This window comes from Rutilus rutilus, assembly GCF_951802725.1.
Source record: "Rutilus rutilus genome assembly, chromosome: 8".
Lineage (NCBI taxonomy): Eukaryota > Metazoa > Chordata > Actinopteri > Cypriniformes > Leuciscidae > Rutilus > Rutilus rutilus.
In genome coordinates, this window is record NC_140222.1 from 36165055 (window position 1) to 36186518 (window position 21464).

At 38.2% G+C, this 21464-nt stretch overlaps 1 protein-coding gene and 1 long non-coding RNA gene across 4 annotated transcripts in view; one reads left to right on the forward strand and one right to left on the reverse strand.

Annotated features, from left to right (window-relative positions):
* The first annotated feature begins 1890 nt into the window (after positions 1-1890).
* The window catches only part of add3a (adducin 3 (gamma) a), a 100500-nt gene continuing 80926 nt past the window's right edge, over positions 1891-21464 (forward strand). For 2 of the 3 annotated variants that reach the window (XM_084416686.1, XM_084416690.1), the window contains exon 1: positions 1891-2009. The gene's annotated coding sequence lies outside the window, so the exon portion shown is untranslated. The remainder of the gene's footprint in view (positions 2010-21464) is intronic. The other variant, XM_084416687.1, reaches the window with a different exon arrangement.
* Positions 7859-21464, reverse strand: part of LOC311295378 — a 51090-nt gene continuing 37484 nt past the window's right edge. The window contains exon 2 of the long non-coding RNA XR_014628322.1: positions 7859-10731. This is a non-coding gene — a long non-coding RNA (uncharacterized lncRNA). The remainder of the gene's footprint in view (positions 10732-21464) is intronic.

Sequence of the window (21464 nt, forward strand, 5' to 3'; positions counted from 1 at the left end):
GGCTGATAAAAGACTTTTAATACAGTTTTGGGACCAAATAGATCAAACTAGACTAAATGCAGTAAAACACTGATTTCAGGCACCAGACAAGGCTTTGGCTGCGTCTTAAATCACACACTCTATTGAGTAGGTAGTAGGTACTTATTTTGTGGCGTTTTGAGCACCTTGAAAAGGTGGATCATTTTGCAAAGCAAATGGTTTAATTTATTAAAGGTTTCAGGAAGTTTGGTTTCTCACATCACTGCATTCAACATTACATCTGTATATACATAAAAAAAAAAAATTGTGCAAAAACTTTACTAACATTATAAGTGAACCTCAAGGAACATGTTAAAATAATCCATGTCATGACCCTTTAAGCCTCTTCATATTCACCAGAGCGAGGCTGAGGGGGATAGAAATCTTTTTAGTGTTATTTAATGGGTTATTGGATTGTTTTGCTGACGAAATACTGCAAAAATGTCTTTCCAAGATTTTTTTGTAGACCAAACTCCAGACAACATGAGCTGTGAATAATTATAAGTGATCTACGAGCTTTATACAGCATTTTACAGCGAATGCCATTAAAAACACGGTAAGACTATCCCTCACAGCCTCGCTTTCATACCTGTCATGGCGCTGCTCTGAATAAGGACACATAGCGATATCCAACGAAAATTCACAATTGGATATTCAACCCAGGCAATAGGCTACTACATAATTTCAAACTAATAACAATGGCAATAAAACAATCACTTTTTAAACTGCAGTATTATTTCCATAAAATGTCTTACTGTTGAAAGAGGTCAACATTTTGTGTTTCGTATATTTCTCGTGAAGTATTCGCCGTGAAAAGTTATCGGAGGCTCGGAGCAGAGATCAAGATCCCACAATGCAATTCGGCCAAATAAACGGCCAAACCACTTATCACATTATAGGCCGCCAAACTGTGATTCAGGTTTTACAGACAATTGCTGTTAAAATATAGTCTTACAACTGGTAATACATAGAAATCTGTTAGGTCAGTAAGTGTAGCCTAACTTAGAATTACAACAAAAATGACTATTTTCTTAATTGGATAATTTTAAGATGATCATGAGAAGAACAGTTTACCTTTTGGTGAATTTTCATGATGCCTCAGTTTCTTTCAATTCTCTGGTCAGGTTCACTTCACACTCATTCTTGGAAGTGGACAAAACACAAAATGTTATGGTCAAGCACGCGGCCGGTATCGTGATATAATACTATTTTCGGCCACTAGATGGAAGCATCGGCTCATAATGTTAAAAGTTAATATGGTAAATATGACTGTCTGGGTAGATATAGATTAAATATTAAAATAAATTAATTGCTACATGGACAATTTTTTTTTTTTTTTTTTTTTTTACTTATAAAAAGGACATTTACATTATTCAATACAATGTTAATACAAAAATTATGACAAATTAATTTGATCAATAAAATACATAAAAATGAGTGAAATATATAGGATACAGTTGGCAAAATGTACTACTAAAATATTAGTTTTCAGTGCTGTCTCTTTTTTTAAAGAATCAATGAAACATTAAGCAGAACTTTTGATTATATATATATATATTAATTATTATAAATCATGTAAATATAATTTTTATATATATATATATATATATATATATATATTTTTTTTTTTTAACTTTTCTAACCCCCCTTTTTTCTTTTTTTTTAAAACCCCTTACAGACTCGATTTTCGGCGGCTGCCATATTTTGCTCCCTATGTAAACGTGACGAGCGTGACTTCCTGCCACATGGTGCGCGTGCCGTCCTTCCGCAGATCATCATCACATGCGGATCCGCTGAAGCCGCTGAGCCCCGTGTGTGACTTTAATCCCTCTGCTGATGTCATCTGCGCAGCGCCACTGACCTCACGCGCTCTTCACTGCATCTGTCCTGAACCGCAGTTCAAACCGCTCGAGCTCTAGTTGCTGAACGTGCGCGTCGCACGGACTGAGTGAAAGTACCAGATTGGGTGCAACTTCCCAAACGCGTTACAGGTAAGCGGCTTTTAATATGCTTTGCGCGGATGTTTTATTTAGGCCGCTGTTAGATGACACAGGACTCTCTGTGACTGTATTTAATGAACATGCTGCATCTGCGCTTGGGAAAGTGCTCGTGCTGTTCCATGCATGCCTTCAGTTGCAGCGCAGTTTATGCGTTTATGATGCTGGTGTGAAGTGATGGATGCAGTGGTGCCTTTGAAGTCCCAGTGTGTCCCTCCCTGCGCTGCACTGAAGTTGTCGTGGTTGTAACAAAGATGCTGTCATGGAGATAAATCAGAGCAATAGTGTGTTTGATGCAGTCATGCAGATGAATCAGAGGAATGCACATGCGTGGGTTATTAGGTGAAATAGACACTGATGCATAATTATAAATATATAATGTATTTTTAAATATAAAATATTTATACATAATAATTATAATATAAAATATAATAAATATTATGTCATCTATTTTAATTAAACTATATATATATATATAATATGTCAAATAAAAATAATAAAACATCATTTTATGTATGTATTTATAATGAGATTTTTTTTAATATTAAGAATACATAATTTAATATTTTCTAAATAAAATTTCTTTCAAATGAATTATTAAATAAAAAATGTTATATATATATATTATTAAAATAATGCTATATTATTTTAATAAAATATATTATATAACTAAAATTATATATTCTTTTAATAAAAAAAAAATATATATATATATATATATATATATATATATATATATATATATATATTAAATGTTAGGGTTTCTTTAAATAAAGACATAAATAATTTCCTTTGGATAATAGATTAGTTTTGTAAACTGACTCAAAACTCTCAGCCTTTGTCCCCGGGCCTCCAGGCCGTCATTATTGTTGAGGCCTGCTGATACATAGTCAAAAGTCAAAGGCACATACAGTGATGTGTTCGCGCTTTTAAAGCTGTCCTTGCACTTTGGTAATTCTTTCATTCTTTAATTGGAGATCATGATTCATAATTCATTCTAATTTAGTCAAGCTTGTACATGAGATATAAAAATTAAAGATTAATTTGTCTCCAGGGCAAGGTGTGTATGTGCAATAAAGACTCTTATGGGCTTTTAATATTTAATTAAGCCTGAACTTGCCCTCTGTTCATATTCAGGCCCCTGACTAAAATGTGTTTGGCTCTGTCTCAAATCCTAATGAGCTGCCTTCCTGTTCAGCATTTCTGTGCTTATTATGCCCAAGATTGCAGAGTAGGTTGCAAGGGTGTAAGCAAATATTCAAGATTAGGCATCCATCTCGATGTCTATGGTGTTTATGGCCTGATAGGGAGTGAGATTACTAGGGTTTGAAACAAAGCCAAGGTTAATAACATTGAACAAACACGGGGCTCCAAAAATATGACAATGACAAAGGAGTCACTGGCTCCTAAAATGCAACATTTACTAAAAATTATGTTTTAGTTAGGACAAATAGCCTAGATACAGACTGATTGTTGTTCCAGTGGTCTTTCCTTTACAGTACTAGATAATAATCAATAATATGTGAAATGTTTTTTTAGAAGACAATCATTAGGCCTGTTTTAGAGCAAAACTCATGTGTCTTTAATTACATGTAATCATCACAGTAGTGATTCCCTGTTCATTTCAATTGAACGTAACTGAAACTGTTAGTGAAGTGAAGGTTAAGGCCTGTTCACACCAAGGAAGGACGATAACTATAACAATAAAGATATAGTTGTAAAAACTGTTCTAAATGTATAAGAATAGCAGAGTCCACAACTATAATGCACAGAGGAACAATAATATTGGAATCACGTTCATGACGATTTTTACCTGGGCTGCGTTCAGCCCCGACAAAACGTTGCACAATGTTTTTTAAACAGAAACGGTGATGCGTTGAACACACTGTTCTGATGACGCAAGAGTTGCAACTATGGCAGCTGAGAAGGCCATTCTTTGTGTTCTTTGTGAAGAATTTTCTGAGCCTGATGAAGTCGGTATAAATATGTGTTTAATACTACAACATATGCCCGATGTTACAGTTACTGCACTTGCCGCCCAGAACAAAAGAGAACATCCCAATCGAGTGAAGGGATTGCTGAAACTGAAATGGAAGCACACATCTTACCTAATTCAGACTAAAACACATCTATTTTAGCCTCACATACTGACTTTATTTGTAGTTCATACTGTTTTAATACCCTGTATTTTCTTTCTCATTTTTAGGAAAAGCACTTAATTACCATTGTTTATTTCTATACCAAATATCATACACTTGCAATGAAGCTAAAAATATAAACAACTAGGCTACATCATTATGTTGATATGCTATATTTTTACAATAAAACTTACGACAAACATGTCTTCTAATATCCTCAGTTGTTGCGTATTCCGAGCTGCATCGAACACATTTGTAAATTACTTTCCTTGAACCCATTGTGCGAGTTCACTTTAATACCGCGTGCTTTATATACATGTTGCTGCTGATTGGACTGCAGTTCTGACACACCCACCAAACAAGAGAAAACGTATCTCAAACCCCGTTGCACACCGGTGCACGCCGTTTCCAGGAAACATGACGTTCAACCCGGAAACCGTAGCAAAACGTTGCGCACCATTTTGAACTTGAACGTGCCCCTGCTGATGAATGCTAAAAATATTGACAGCCAATCAGAATTCACCAACTTTAAAGAGCATCGAGCATGCAGACGACAAAACTGCAGCTTGTGCATTGAATAAACAGAACAATATTGTGTGTTGGTGTGGATGCTAATATAGTTATCGTTATTGTTAGCTTTATGGTTTATAGTAAGAACTGCGCGATAAGTCATTGGACATTACAGCTCAACCGCATTTACTGAGACTGTGAGTCTTGAAATTTCCCATTCACACAGCATTACAATAGCATCTTGAATGATGTCTGTATGAACGTGCAGGATTCAAGCCCGTATCTCTTAACAGTAACAGTAACTACAGTGACCAAAGTAATATCAAAGACATTATGAGATTATGACTTTTAAGTCGTCAAGTTTACTGCAACAATGGCGCAAAAAAAACAAAAAAACAACAGCATTTAGTTGATCCCGATAAGCGCTCAATGTCCACGACGGCTTTTTTCCAGGTGGCCTGTTAAACAACGCGACTCACACGTCTCCCGGATATCCTGGAGAATTCAACCAATCAAATGACGACTTCAAAACTCCTGAAATGTTTCCATTTTGTGTGCCTTATGCATCAGACTGAACGTTCAGCCAATGGTCCTGAGACTGTATCACTTTTGACACAACACGAGTCCAATCAAAGCTACGAGCTTATCCATCAAATCTCCATTAAAGGTAGGATAGGTAATTTTCAGAGGTTAGCAATAGCAAGCTAGCTTTGAAAGCATGAGATCCCACCCTTCCTTCAGAGCATCTACAAAGTCACGCCTTCTCCAAAACACATGAACGCGCACAGCAAGGAGCAAAGCGTCACGAGAGACGGCATTAAAATACCTCATGTCTCAAAGCAGATAACATTACAATAAAAATGAATAAACAACTTATAGAGCTCTTACTTTTACCACCTGACTGCTGCAGATTAATTTCGGTGTTGATAGTGTCGGCATTGAAACACATAAATATGAGCCACGAACCGCTCAGAGTAAAAAGTCACTGGTTTCCATCTCTTCCAAATTACAGTAGTTATAGTGTGAACGCTACGCTTGCTACAGACTATATATATATATATATACGTGTGTGTGTGTGAGAAGAGACTTTCAACCAGCATAACAATCGCCTACCCTGCCTTAAAGGATTAGTTCACCCCAAAATGAAAATTTCCTAATAATTTACTCACCCCAATGCCATCCAAGATATCCATGTCTTTCTTTCCTCAGTGGGAGAGAAATTATGTTTTTTGAGGAAAACATTTCTGGATTTTTCTTCTAACAATGGACTTCATTGGTTACCATCGTTTTTAAGTCCAAATCAATGCAGTTTCAAAAGTCTTTGAAGTGTTTAAACGGGCTGTACGCGATCACAGCTGAAGAAGAGGTTGTTATCTAGCGAAACGATATGCCATTTAAAAAAAAAAAAGAATAATTTATAGACTTTTTACCTTCAATAGTTCGGATTGAGCTGATCAACAAACGGACAGGGAACTACGTCATCACGTTGAAAGGTCACGCCGGCGCCGGCAATACTATTTGAACTACTATTCATATTCATCAGAATGTTATTCATATACTATTCATATTCACTGAATACTATTACTATATATATAATAGCAAACAATACTATTTGAACTATCCTCCTACGTATGTTCGCATTGTAAACAGTGGGGCGGAACTTCTGCCGGCGCCGGCGTGACCTTTCAACGTGATGACGTAGTTCCCTGTCCGTTTGTTGATCAGCTCAATCCGAACTATTGAAGGTAAAAAAGTCTATAAATTAAATGTTTTTTTTTTTTTTAAATGACCTATCATTTCGCTAGATAACAACCTCTTCTTCAGCTGTGATCGCGTACAGCCCTTTTAAACACTTCAAAGACTTTTGAAACTGCATTGATTTGGACTTAAAAACGATGGTAACCAATGAAGTCCATTGTTAGAAGAAAAATCCAGAAATGTTTTCCCACTGAGGAAAGAAAGACATGGATATCTTGGATGGCATTGGGGTGAGTAAATTATTAGGAAATTTTCATTTTGGGGTGAGCTAATCCTTTAAACCAGTAGCGTTTATATCTGGGTGGATAGCGAATTATTTGAATCACGCGTAGAACACAAAACTGAGCCGATCAGTGGAGAACAGTGACTTGTCATTTCCGTAAATAACCAAACTGTGTGTGAACATAACCGTATTAAGGACTCAAATACAGGACCGACAACCGTATTCTGCTGCTGAGTGAAAGTGGCCTTCGTTGTGTAGATAAACAGATTTCTGGACTGTCGCTGACACTAGATTTTAAATTGATATCACACATTTTTTCTTTAATACTAGAATTTGAGTCCAGGTTTTAGCCTCTCTCCTTTCTCGATGGGTGTGTCCGCTTGTCTCTCTCTGCACGCAAAGGAGTGCATGAATATTGCAGATGATCAGGCGTCTTTCTGTTTTTCTTTCTTCATATCTGGAAAAAAAAACACAGTCTGACTGAGAATGCTTTCTGAGGTCAGATACATATAGAGATGCATTTGGAGTATCTGTTATCCAGCCGCGTGTAAAGATAAACACGAATTGAAACCGTAATTTTATCTTCTCTTGCCCTGACAAGCGCTGTGAGCCAGTCTCATTTCTGCGTGTGTGTGTGTGTGTGTCAGTGCTTGAGTAAGAATGGAACCATTTGGAAAGCACCAGTCTTTTTATTTGAACCTGTCCAGTGGACAAGCATGACTTCATCATTACCTCACAGTTCCCCATTAACGCTTATCAGAAACATATGAGCTCCACATGCTGACTGCGTTCTGCCATGGAAACTTTTCATTTAGTTTTGAGGATGTGTGGAGCGAGTGCTTGTGGTGGTGTTTCTATTGTGCGAGTTACTCTCGCGTTCTTTGGTCTTGCCGCTCCATACGAGTCTAATTTCGGGTTTGTTTTATCCTGGTTTTCTTTTTCACCATCTGCATGCGGCACGGCGACTGAAAAGTTGCAGCTGAGAGCACTTATGTATGTAAATGTGTTTTGCGCTGATAATCCTTTGATTTAAATTGGGGATATGCCAAACCACGTATTTTCAGAGTTGACTAGTTAGTTGTGGATTGTCTGAATAATTTGACTAATCTGACAAACTGTCACCCCACTTTTTGGGCGTAAATAGTTGTAGTTCATGAAGGCTTTGGGATACACACCTTTGGTTGGTCTCTCTTTTTCTTTCTTTTTTTTTAACGAAGACATTCAGTAGATTATTGCTAGTTGTTATTTGCTATTAGCCTATTTGTTAGTAAATGAGACAGATGCTGTTTCTGTGAATTAACTTTTTAATTAAGCCATTACTTGTGAGTTTTTGAGTCTTTTTGACTGATTCATCATTACAGCAGCCGTCTCTCAACAGTCATTCATTTGTGAATTGTCCTAAGGCCAAAAGCAGTCCATTTTTGCACCAGCTTTTTTAAGGTCAAGTACATGGGTTGATGTCTGTGACCTAAGAAATACCTTTTTAAGAGAGGAATAACTCTTATTATCATTGGAAGACCCCTTAAACAAGAGTTTTACTACCTAAAGTCCATTGGAGAGGAACATCTGCATTGACATTCCAGATTCCGGTCGTTTACCAGTCAAAAACTAGATTTATAAACCCACAAAATGGCGCACAGCCGCATAATGTGGTCTTAGACATATCCACATATTGTTCTGTGGGGTTATTTGATTATAGATGAACAAGCTAAATGACAGAGAGCAACGTGAGCAAATCTTGTAATGTAATTGGATGAGCCGGTGTGGCATAAGACCGCATCATTGTCAGGAATCGTGTCTCTGTGGGATAAGGGTCAGAATAATCTCTTTATACATGTGTGGGTGGAAACAGGCCCCATAGAGATGGTTCTCACAGACTGTAACACAACTCTATACCAGCACAGGAAGTGAGAGGAGGACAGACCCCATGAGATCGCTTTGGATGTGACACTAAGGACCCTTTTCACAGACTTTGAATGGGCTTATGTCTTGCCCAAGAGATCTTTTCCATGTCTTCTTACAACGTCCTTCTGTTTAGAGGAGATGCGACATGCGATGTTTCCATAGTCAAGTTATGTTTCTGTTCTCAGAAAAAGTGAAGCAACAATTTCATGAGCAGTCAGAATTGTGTTTAATTTGGAGCTATGTGATTTTTGGATCGTGTACTGTATCTGCCAAATCAAAGTCATCGGGTGCAACCAATGTGTTGAAACATACAAAGAAAAAAACAACAATCAAAACATGAAATGAAAAAAACTGAAAAAACACTTGAAGATCTAAACAAGTCACCTTTTATGACAAGGCTAGTTAAGTTCAGGTTGTAAAATGTCAATTGGTACAACCCCCCCGTAATGATAGTTTTGAATGAACTTTTTAACATAACAAAAATGTTACGTTAAAAGATTTTATTAAAAAAAAAAGGTAAAAAGAACAAATTGGTGTAGTACAATTTTTACTCACAATTCTCACACCATTAAATTTCTAAAATAATTGTAAATAAATGGTCGAGCTGCACGATTCTGGGTAAATTGAGAATCGCGATTGTTTTGTTTCAAATAGAGATCACGATTCTCCCATGATTCTGAACCGACAACTAAACACAATAACATGTCATTTAAAGGTTCTGACAAAATGTTAATTGCTGCAGTCTATTTAAAAGCGTTTCATTCATTTGAATGAATTATTTAAAAAAAACAATCGGTTTGAAAGAATGATTCAATGACTCACCCGTAAATCCTTCACTTGTTTTATTACTGGATGAATCAGCATTTTTGAATGAATCTCTTGAATAAATGATTCAATGAGAAAAAAAACACATTTTTGAGTAATTTGTCGCCACCTACTGGTGTAACGATGTAATGAATGCAATCGTTAAGGCTATTTGAAGCGCAAATTTACTTTCAAAAGGTGATTTGCGCTATTTTGAACGCTACCATAGACATAAGTGTTTATATCCGAACTATAAACTTACTTTTATCCCAGTACTTCTGTGATCATTTGACAAATGTAACTAATGTAATGTAAATATTGATACTGTCTACTGTGACAGTATATATGGTGGTTGAAAAAGCTGTTTGTGAAGCTGTTTCATACACATGGAATCTGCCTCTCTCTGCCAGGCTCAACACCAGCGCCAACAGATCTGAATGTTCGCTGTGATTTTGTCAAAGGTTTTATAGACACCGGAGAATCATTGTCATCAAGGAATAAGATCACATGGGGATTGTGACCTTTTAACGTTTAATAGTGCAGCTCAAATAAATGGAAAGTAACACATGAAATTTAGATTTTTTTTTTTTTATGGTGTACCTTTACTTGGTTATACCACATGACAATTCTTTAAATTAAAACTTTTGTTGAAAATGGTGTCAAAGTTTTTCAAAACCAATGTAAATACAAAGAGTGCATTTCTCAGAACTTGGTACAAATATTTCCTCTTTGTTGTTTTATCCATTAGCCTTTGGTGAACAAGCTAACAACATAGCAAGCCTACCAACGTAGCATAGTGATATCTGATTAAGAAACGCTCTTTAGATTAGCAAGAACAAATCACGATAAAGCCCTTCATTGTTTAATAAATGATAATGATAAATGAATGATGGCCGACATTCACCCTAGTTGGGCGGCTATGTAGCCAAAACAAACTTTGTTCAATTATTTTCACTGCAAAGCTGCTTTGAAAACAATATTGTAAAAAGCGCTATATAAATAAAGGTGACTTGACTTGACATATTTTATATATTTATACCACAGATGCCGAAAATCCCACTATATTTATCTATGAAATTTGCATAGCGTTTGGTGTCTTGGTGACATGGATAAATTATGGAAATCCTCTACATTTTGAACTGGAACTCACACACACACATTTCCAGGCCTGATTATAGATGCTGTATAAACTTTTTGTTCTTGTCTGGTTTTTGGTTTTAAGTTTCTGGACTGTGTGAAAGAAAATGCGCCGGCTCCTCGGTCGAATCCTCCTCTGGAGTGGCACTCGGGGTTCCTCCGGTCCAGCCGAATTCCTGCTAGCAGAGAATCCATTTGCATTGATATTAGTAGTCCTTCGCCATGGTTACGAGGTCGTACCCTGTGAGAGGAAAAAAAAAAAGAGAAGGAGATGCCAAGAGCTGACTCAAATGAGTTTGAGACGAAACCGTTTGATGTCCCAGCCAGTTTTGTGCATGCTGGCTCTGAGAGGCCAGACGTCTTACGCAAGAGATTCAAATCTGACTAAATAAAATAAATTAAATGGTTATTAAAGTTTAATTTTAATTACAAAGAGATTGCATGTGCTTACAAACAAGGCCATTTTCATGGCTATAGGCCTAGCTATTAAAGTTTTGTTGCAGTTTTAATTTGCTGGTGGTATTGGTAGGGATGTTGCTGTGGTTGTTTGACAGCTGCGAGCTCAAACAACTCCGATGTAGTTTGTGTGGGAAATATTGTTTGGTGGTGTTTACTGTGAGGCTTGACCCCCGGGGGGTGTGTGTGTCTGTGTTGGGAACACAGTAAAAATGTTCCAGGTCAGGAGTTTAATGGACCCAATCACTGTCATTTTACATCTGTTGAGAGCGGCACAATCACTCCCAGATGTGGCCGTCACATCTGTCTTTCTTTCTGCATCAAAATGTGGTCTAAAATACTGTTATTACATCCAATCAGCATATTAGACTGATTTCTGAAGGATCATGTGACGCTGAAGACTGGAGTAATGATGCTGAAAATTCAGTTTGTTGTAGTTTTGTAATAATATTTCACAATATTACTGTTTTTATTGTATTTTTGTTCAGATAAATGCACCCTTGGTGAGTAGAAGAGACATTCAAAAATATAACAGACTCCAAACTTTTGAATGTTAGCATTAAATAACTTATGACGGTTGCTTCGTTTGGATGGCATTCAAACACAGGCCTTTTCCACAGGCCGAAGTTGGATCATTGTGATCTCTTTCTTTAATAAGACAAACATAAAACACTTCGAGACTGAATGAAGCTCCATACAGTGGTTTTGCATCGCTTCCAATGGACGACAGGCTTTTGTTGCAGGTTAAAAGCAACGCTTTGTATCCATAAAATCCCCAGGGGTTACGTTTGTCCGACATTAAAACATTCCACCTTTGTGAATCTCAGGCTGCACTGCCATGAAAACAAAGACATCCAACCACTCTTTTCTTCATTGATAGATCGTAGGCGCTTGTTTAATTTAACGTGTCAGATTCCGAGCGCTTCGCTTCTCGGTAAGAGCCTCGGATCTGGTCAACGAATCCTGGGATTTTAAATCGCAGTCAGTTTGGAGGAAGTGGGTCTGAGCTCTCGTGGTTGAGGTTGATTTTACGGCCCCCTGAACAGAGAGTGGTTTGAGGTCAGATTAAAATGTAGAGCATTTAGCCAAGCTCTTTTCTGAAGACATCCTCCCTAAAGCCTTGTGTCTTTTTTGACAACGTAATTGAAGGTGTGAATCGTCAAGCTAATCCTTGACTCGGCTCAATTTGTCAGTGAATCGTTTGGAATTCGGAAAATCAACTTTTTGACCCTCTCTCTTACGGTTGAGTACACAAATCTGAGCGCATATGTGCTAATGAAGATATATACATTCTGGCAGTCTTACATCCCTCCCTCCGGCCAAAACAGCTCAGCTTTCCCTGGAATGCACCAACAGCATCTTCAGGTGGGGGAATTAGCCTGAAGTTATACACATGTATATGTTGTGTGTTTGTATATGAATGTTTCATCTGGATCAGTGCAGTTGTTAGTGTTATTTTTTACAGCTACTTGTTACAAAACAGCATTTTATTCAGGTTTTTTCATGGTGCGTACAAAAAGAAAACTGCCCTGTAATGTACTTTAATAAAAAAGGATTGTAAAACTTCACACACAATTAATATCCTGTTACAAAAGAAAATATCGTTTATTAAGCTTGTCTGTTTATATGCGCATGTATGTGACCCTGTGACCTTGACTTTGAGGGTGGTGTATGGCATCCTGCCCACAAAGGAAATGTGCTCTACTGCACTGATTGTGTAAAAAGAAAAAAATAACCTAAATATAACGACTCATCTGCCTGGGCGGACACACCCTACTCTTAGTTCCTGTTGTCGAGTGCCGCATCACAGCTCTGTATTCTCAAACAGGGTCCAAAATGTACTTTTTTGCCACACCTGCCAATAGTGAGTGAAATGAGAAAGTATAGGCTAACACAACTGTGTTTTGCCCTTTTTTATTAAAAATGTTTATGTTGCCATGACAATTAAATTATTTAGCTTTTTTCTCGCTTACTGGTGACAAACAGCCCAGTGTAGGGGCTTTTACACTGGAGGAACCTTTCTATAGTTCCTATAACTATTGGTGGAAGTACCCACTTTTCGGTGTGTTTGCACCGCAGGAACTGGGAATGATTTTGGTTATAGGAATGCCTTTCGGGGAACTAAATTAGCTCCTTCTTCAGAGTAGGGTTTAATCCAGCACAATAGAGTGGCGCAGGTGTGACGTCATTTTGTAGGCCAACTGGCAGTTCGCATCACGCTGGTTCCCTCGACAAAAACCCAATACGATTTTCCCATAGGCTTTTGGATTATCGCAAAAAACAAGCTCTGATCAACAAAAGTTTTTGATACTTGCACGTTTTTCGAGATAATTTTCTCAGATGTGCATAACTTTATGAATTTTGAAGCCTAATTGCAGCTGCTAGAAGTAAAAAGCTAAAGGTAGGCTATAAACGAACTACACCACGGTTCCACAACGTAAACGTCACAGTCACTTTCAGTTTTTATTTAAAAACATTTACCCTGAAAGTTTGAGTTAGACTAGTTTATAATGGTGCGACTATAAGCATAACGATGCTGTAAAAGCGGACTGTTTATCTGTTCAGCGCGATGACGTTTAAACTCATCGACTGCCTCTGTAGTCCCATTTAGCCACTTGTTAGCAACTGCCTTTTTCAATCAAGTCAATACTGATTTGTTTTATGTTGTATAATAAAGCGTGAAAGTATCTTGAGCTTGTGTTCACCATCACCACAGACCTTATTTTCAGCCATTTAACCAAAAACCCATTAAAAAAACCCATTAACTTCGGGACTATGCTAAAATGCTAACTCGCTTTCGCATTTTGCCCTACAAAGTGATGTCATACCTGCACCACTCTATAGGATCTAGCGGTGACGTGTGTGTTTAGTGCCACAATGTGACCAAGACACCACACACTCCATTCACAAACAACTAGAGTCCCGACTGTGCAAAATCGCTCACATCAAAAGTGACTTCAGAGTAAACCTACATGTTGGAGGATGGGTAAAAAGAAATGGTGATTGCAATTGGACTGCCTTTTACCCAAAAATTCGCTGAAATAAGAAAAAGGTGTGTCATGCTTCCCTCTTTCGTCAGCTCGCTTCCTGAATTGGGTATTGTTTAGTTCCACATGACAATCTACAGAGTGCGTGCGCGTTTGTCCTCTGGGTTCCCCCCACACAATCGTAAATATTCAACATGTTTATTATATTATACGATATTTACGATTTGAGATCGGTGCGGCCTAGACGTTCTTCCGAGCAGATTCAATCACTCTTAACACACATCACACCTCAGGAAAATCTGATAAGATAATCTGTAGAACCATCAAGATAATCAGGACTTTAGGATTGTCGGAAGGGGAGAGTTGGGCCCAAAATCGGCCCGATTATCTTGTAGTGTGTAGGTGTCTTAGTTACAAAATTACACTAGCAGGTGGAAACCAGTGAGTCTTATGAATACGAATATTTGAATCCGATTTGTCATTTTTACTTGCACTTGGCGATTGTTAATTTCCACAAACAGTGCATTAGTGTTTTATCTGAAAGGTTCATATGATGAACCCAAACACCTGACGTGTTTCTGTTGGGTGTCATGTACAAAACTAAAAATACCTCGCATTTACATGGTCACATTTTGGAATAAATGCTTCCTGCAAGGTTAAACGTAGAACATTAAAATGAATCATGAAGGATCATTTGGAGTTCTTCAAATATCTCTAGATTTAACCAGGAATGCTGGATCTACTGGGAGATCTTTAAAATGTTCTATTGACTGGTGATGGGAATCTGAGCAAGGAATGGCAGTTCACAAGTTCATTCTCTTCAACCTGATAATGATTGTGTATGTTACAGTGGGTATTTATGGATGCGTTAATGACCGATAGGATCGAGTTTACTACTGTGTGCTGAACTAAGAGTGCCAAAGCCTTCTGAAGGTGGATGGACGTTCATGCAAATCCAAATACGTGGAATTCCCTTCTATTACTGGAGCTTCTCCATGTACAGCAGGGATCGTGTTCCTCAGAGACGCTAGCCGCCCTGTTCGAATATCTGATACACACGGCCAGCTTTGATTTGGCATAACATGACATAAACGATCTGCATGCAACACAAACTCAACAAACAAACGCACTGGTATTTGAACACAGTCCGTTGGTTCCAGGCACTGTGTCCAAGTTCATGGAGAAGAAGCGCGGCTATTTATATCCAGCTTGTAGCATCCTGTCATAATGGATGAAGTTAGTAATTGTAACAGCAGAGTTTGGCCCGTGGTCACGTTGCAGTATGTGTATTCACTTCACTTATATGTGTTTTTTAATAATAAATTGGTCATTTAAAAAAGACAAAAATGAGCATCATGTAATTTACCCATCAGATAGATTATGGGTAATGGAGAAGGATATTGCAGTTTGTTCTCACATCACTGTTTACAGGGCAGGGCCCACACTCTTCAGCTGTGGTTAACACTTGCGTAATGCTGTCCTAATTTTGCTACAGCGTTGCTAAACTGGACATAACACTGAAAGATTTAACAGCAAATTGAGGGCAGTGTTCTTGAATAATGACTGAGGTCTTTTCCACCAGCTCTTTACCACTTAAAGGCTGTTTCCTGGATGTGGCAATTTAGTCAAGGATGAGGCAGCGGTTTACTCTTAAAAATGACCCTGAAAGTAAGTGGCACAGCAGGTTCTGTCTGCCCGAGGTTGTATTTTCTTGACATTTATGGTGGTAGATCTCCATCATGACCTTTAACAATGCTGTACCTGCTGTTTCTGCGGTCATATTCTTTTGTAATATGAAACACCAGTATTAAGTTTGTAATGTGTTAAAAATCACAGAAAAAGAGGAATAACAACTCTAGTTTCACTCTCGCTCAAGACCGTTATTAGCGGCCAACAAACCCCAAAGGCTTTTTGGTTTCGAGCCACAATCTCAATGTGACTCTTTCAGTTCTTGAACCGACCGGCATCAATCAAACTCTGTCATGGGTCGCCATGCTATAATTTAGCATTTGTATTTTGACATCAAGCCCGCATTGACCCCCTCCCTGAGTAAAGCTGATATCATTGTGTTAAGAGTCTCCTACTGTTGTTTGTCTTTAGTACTTCAACCTTTTTGACTCCTGCGCGTTTGAGTTTGCGCAAAATGAGGCCTTTTGGAGATCAAGACTGTTTAGGATAGTCATGTTGCTGCACCTCTTGAACTTTGTTTCTTTGAGTTTGCAGCGTATTGTAATGTGCTCTTGAAGATGGTTTTATTTATTAACAAAGAAAAAAATTATGTTCTTCTTAATGGCTTCAGAAGACTTGAAATGTTTTGTTTTTTTTGTCAAATATAAAAAAGTCATATAACTAGCCTACTTTAACGATGCCAATTACAGTAGCTAGGTTTTTTTTATGTTTAAAAATGTTTTAAAGTCAATTTCATGGTATTTTGTATTTTTTTTTTGATAGTGAGGCCACCTCACAGGTCTTTTTAAAGAGGTTTGACAGTACATGTGTAGATATTTTGAAAGATTTTATCTCAGAAAGTATAGCAAAACAAATCCTCGCATACACAGCACTGTGCTTTCGCATGTCCCTTCAGTGTTTTCCTGACAGTGAGATAGTCGAGCCCTGCAGGTCTCAGGCTTATCAAAGCACAGCTCCAAACTTGTATCAGAGTTTCCACTGAGGATGTGTGGCTGCGAAAACAGATATCAGTGTTGGGAAAGCTACTTTGAAGCTGTGGAAGCTAACTGTAGCTAAAAGCTAGCAGCATGCTTTTGATTTAAATACCATTAAAGCTGCATTCAGTAACTTCGGGATTTCTTCGCTGTATTCTCGCTTTTTGCTTGCAGGTTTCTCTCTAGAGCTCCCCCCACAGCTTCGGAATAGATATTTGACAACACTGTTGTAAAAACTCGTTGGCTATTCTCAGACACCAGAGGCTAGTAGATCAACGACATCAAAGCAGATGGGACATTCTTTAAAACGCCTTCTTCATTCGGGTTCGAACAGCGTGAGGGAGCGCAATAATGACGGCATTTTAGCAGATTTCTTTTGGCCGTAAAGCAATTGTTTACATCGCGAGACTTCCTGACCTGAAGTAATATAACCATTCCAATGACTCCGAAGCTGTTCAGTTAAGGTAAAAAAAGTTACTTAGTTCACCTTTAAAGCTAGCCCACACTAGAAACTACTAATAAAAAGTTTTTTTTTTAAAACAGTTTATTTAAATGAACCTTCTGAATGAACATTCTCTAAAACTAAATGAATTCCCCCATGTTTAGATGAGTATAAGAGGACATTTTAGGACATTTAGCATGTTTAAAATAGTGATGCTCCACTACTACTCAATGGAAAAATATTGAAGCAGCTATTATATAGCTACTAGCCTATTGTGAAACCAACTGAAATATATGCTACTGAAATATTTTGTAACAGCTACTTTGCTACTTTTAGCCAGCGGTGGACGAAGTACACAAATCAAGTAGCCTACTTGAGTAAAAGTACAGATACCCTAATAAAATATTACTTAAGGAGACAGAGTGATGGAAGCCAATCAGTATGGGGATGATTAGCAGGCCATGATGATGGTCAGAGGCCAATGAGCAAATTTGGCCAGGATGCCAGGGTTACATCCTGGGATTTTTCTAAAGACCACAGAGAGTCTCGGTTTAACGTCTCATCTAAAGGACGGTGCTTTTTGGCAGTATAGTGTCCACTGTCCACATCACTATACTGGGGCGTTAAGACCCACACAGACCACAGGGTGAGCACCCCCTACTGGCCTCACTAACACTTCTTCCAGCAGCAACCTGGTTTTCCCTGGAGTCTCCCATCCAGGTACTGACCATGCTCAGCCCTGCCTAGCTTCAGTGGAGCTTTGGAACGAAGTGTAGTAAAGGTTTCCCTATAGATACTCAAGTACAGTAACAAAATAAAAAATAATTTGTTACTGTCCAGCACTGCTTTTGGCGCCCTAAGAGTCCTATAAACCTATGTGTTTGTTTTGTGTTTATTTTGTGCGTGTGTGTTCGAATGACAGAGATGCAATCCACAGCAGGAACAGGAAAGCATTCCGTTTCCTCTTCCTATTCTCGATTAAGTGGACAGGAAGTGCTCTTTTTCTTTTTGATGGTTCAGATGGTTACAAAGCTGACACAACAGGCTTTGAAAAAAGACAATGTTGATGTGTCACTTTCTTTCCTTGAACTTGTCTTTTGTCAGTGGATATATGTAGGTCACCCCATGTGATCTTATTATGCAGTCATTGTGATGGCTCTTTTCAGGAAGGAAGAGGAAAACAGTGACCCTGTGATGTCACAAGATGGGTCCCCGTGATGACGGCAGTGCACCGGATGGATCTGGTCCATGGCCTGTGTCACACAATCCTCACAGAATTGACAGGAACAATTTTTCAGTATTAAGAATCATGGTTTTCCTCAATGGAACAGTCGGGAGAGTCAGAGTTTTAGTATTCAGATGTCTTCTTAAATAGTGCTTTGCTCGACTCTTGTGTATCATCAGCCAAGAGTGGCATTTCACAACATGCTAACAAGCAAGATCACATTTGCCTCCGAATCTGAGGGGTATGTGGTCGGTCATTAAGATTACGAGTAGAAATAAAAGCAGGAAAAACAAAAAGGGGAATGTGTCATGAAAATGGATTTTTGCTACAGCCATCCATTATTGTGGACATTTTTTGACGCATTGAGACCCTTGCAGTCTGTTCCATTCCATTGAGTTCCATCCAGCTGTTTTGGAACTCCTGTTGCACTTTAGATAGGAAAAGGGGTGTCCATTCCTGGTCCTGGAGGGCCAATATTCTGCAGATATTCGCTTGTCCCAACCTACCCACCCAGCATTGCATGGTGGGGCCAATTTAGGCACAATATGGGCTTGAGGTATAGGCCCTACAAGGGTTTGTCCATTTGTTTCCATGTTGGCCCTATCTGAATTAACCACAGTATGGGCCATAAATGTGTTTTTCAGTGGCTTTCATGATGGCTGAAATGGAACCCATGGACAAACCCATGTAGGGCCCATACCTCAAGCCCATATTGTGCCTACATTGGCCCCACCATGCAAAGTTGAATGAATACTGGCCTTGAAGTTTCTTGTAATCTTGAAGAGAAGTTCCGTTTGATGGCAACTGAAACAACATTCTGTTGGTTATTTTCAAAGTTATCTGGAATGCAACACAAGGTCGCAAGTTCTTTATACTAAGAACTTTAAACTAACCCTAACAATACAGCATTTTCTAAACGGAACTAGTGTCTGATATAAATTCATCCAATCGTGAACCGAGAATCCAGCACAATTATACAGGGCTTCCTTAAGACCAATTAGTCGGCTAGTTGTAGAGACTGTGAATGTAGATAATTGTTTTAATTCCTAGTTCGACTGTAGAATCCAATCATATCAGAAGTCAAGTCAATGTTAATTTGCATAAACTTGAATTAATTAGCTTCAACTTGAAATTTTGTTGCAATGGTATCAGTAGTAGGTGTTACCAATAATCACCAACTCTTTTGAGACTTTTTTTGTCTCATCCATTGCCATGGGTATCTCTGTCAACCATTGTGTTTTCGGGTCCAATTCCACATTTAAATACCGTTGTCAGTTTCATTACTAGCTAGTAGACATTCGACTGTAGTATCCAACTGTATGGGGAGTCAACTCAGTGTCTTCGCTCCCATTGGGAGTCGCCACATCATCTCTTAATTTTCACAAACTGGTCTTGAACTGTTATAATATTGTCGCAACAGTAGCAGTTAGAGGAGTTACTAATAATCACCAACTCCCTGAAAATTAATGACTTTTGATCACTTTGTTTGTAAATCAGTTTGAGCGCCCTTTTTCTAGTTTTCCTCCATATGGAGTGAAATTGTATTGAAGAGAGTTAGTTTATTTTGTGTGGTCTTCAGTGGTCTTTGGGAGGAAATGTTGTGTGGTAAAGGTAGCCTAGTTCAGAATCCACATGAGTTTCAACATGACGGTTTGCATATTTTGACTTTGCATTAACTCATCTTTGATCACCAAATTACATATTTAAACGTTTTTTCTTTGAAAAAAAAAAATTCTTCATGCCTTAAAATAGCTTGAATGTAACTCTACACCCTTGCCTCATTTAGTATATGTGGTTCTATGAATATGCAAATTAGCCCCGCCTCCACTCACTCAGCTCTGAGATCCACTTGTTGACGTGATTGGTAGTTTGTGATGTCAGAAACACCAGCGATTTCAGACCGTCTTTGGTTCACTGCAGTTTTAACTAGTGTTGACTTATGAATTTGCTCATGGTTCGTCTTAAAGTATATTAAAAACACCACATAGACATTAAACAACATTAAAAGCTTGATTTTCACATTTTTCACCACAGGGGAACTTTAAAACAAAAGATTGACAGTAAGGACGAAATGAGTCTGATAATGCATGAAAAGGTCGCAGCCGCTTCCCCCACCCAGTCCATCTGTGTGTTTGGGTGTGTGCAGTCATCACGCCTCACAGGACATTTATGTGTATCAGATCAGCTCCTCTGTCTGTGCTAGATGAACCTAAACCCCTCCCATCTCCACGGCCATGTCCTTAAGATACAAATCATGTTACATGAGGGTGTGACTGCAGATTACTGAAGAGATTAGAAATTTGGTGATTCATACCAACATATAAACATACATTTTAAACAGATAGTTGACGAGACTATATTTCTGTGGATCATAAGATAGTTTTGTGTAAGGAACAAACAACTGAAAGTTCAGATTGAAATGATTCTTTAGAAATGTTCTCCTGTTGTATTCCATGGAAAAAATTACAACACACAGGTTTGGGAAAACCATGAGAATGAGTAAATAATGACCTTTTTTTTTTGGATGAACAGATTTAACAACATCTTTGAAATGGGTCTGTGTTTCATTAGAACTTCATATATTCATAAGATAAATTAGTTATTCAAGCAACTTAGGAAACACCCTTTGATGCAGTGACGGGCTGTTTTACATAAACCACATGCTGTTTGTTTAGCCATCTCGAGCGAAAGGTCGCCAGCCCATCTGCTCCAGCTATGAGATTGAAGTGACCTTGTATCTACGCCGAGTGTTTATGATTTGTGCTTTGGCTATGTTCGCTACACAACAGTTCCTCCTCAACATTGAGCTGGTTGTTCCCAGGGGATTCTGAGTCACTGCATCAGATAACCGTCAGGCGAGTTAAAAGCAGGTTTTCCTCTGGTACACCGGCAGTGTCAGCATGGACCATTAATCCCCGTTTCCCAAGCACTGTCAGCAAACAAAGCACACTAGGTAATGTAAAGCAGTCAACATTTATGTATCTTGAGTCAACAATAAAACATTTAAAAAAAAGTATTGTGAGACACAAAGTTATTCATGCTTTGATATAAGATTTTGGTCCATAAACTCTAGCATGAAAACAAATTAAACTGCTGGTTTACTTGCTTTTATTGGACTATAAGGCACATGTCACACTCTGGCTTTTTTATACTAAAGACTATAATTAGGACCATAGCCTCATTATGTCACGCCATGTTAAA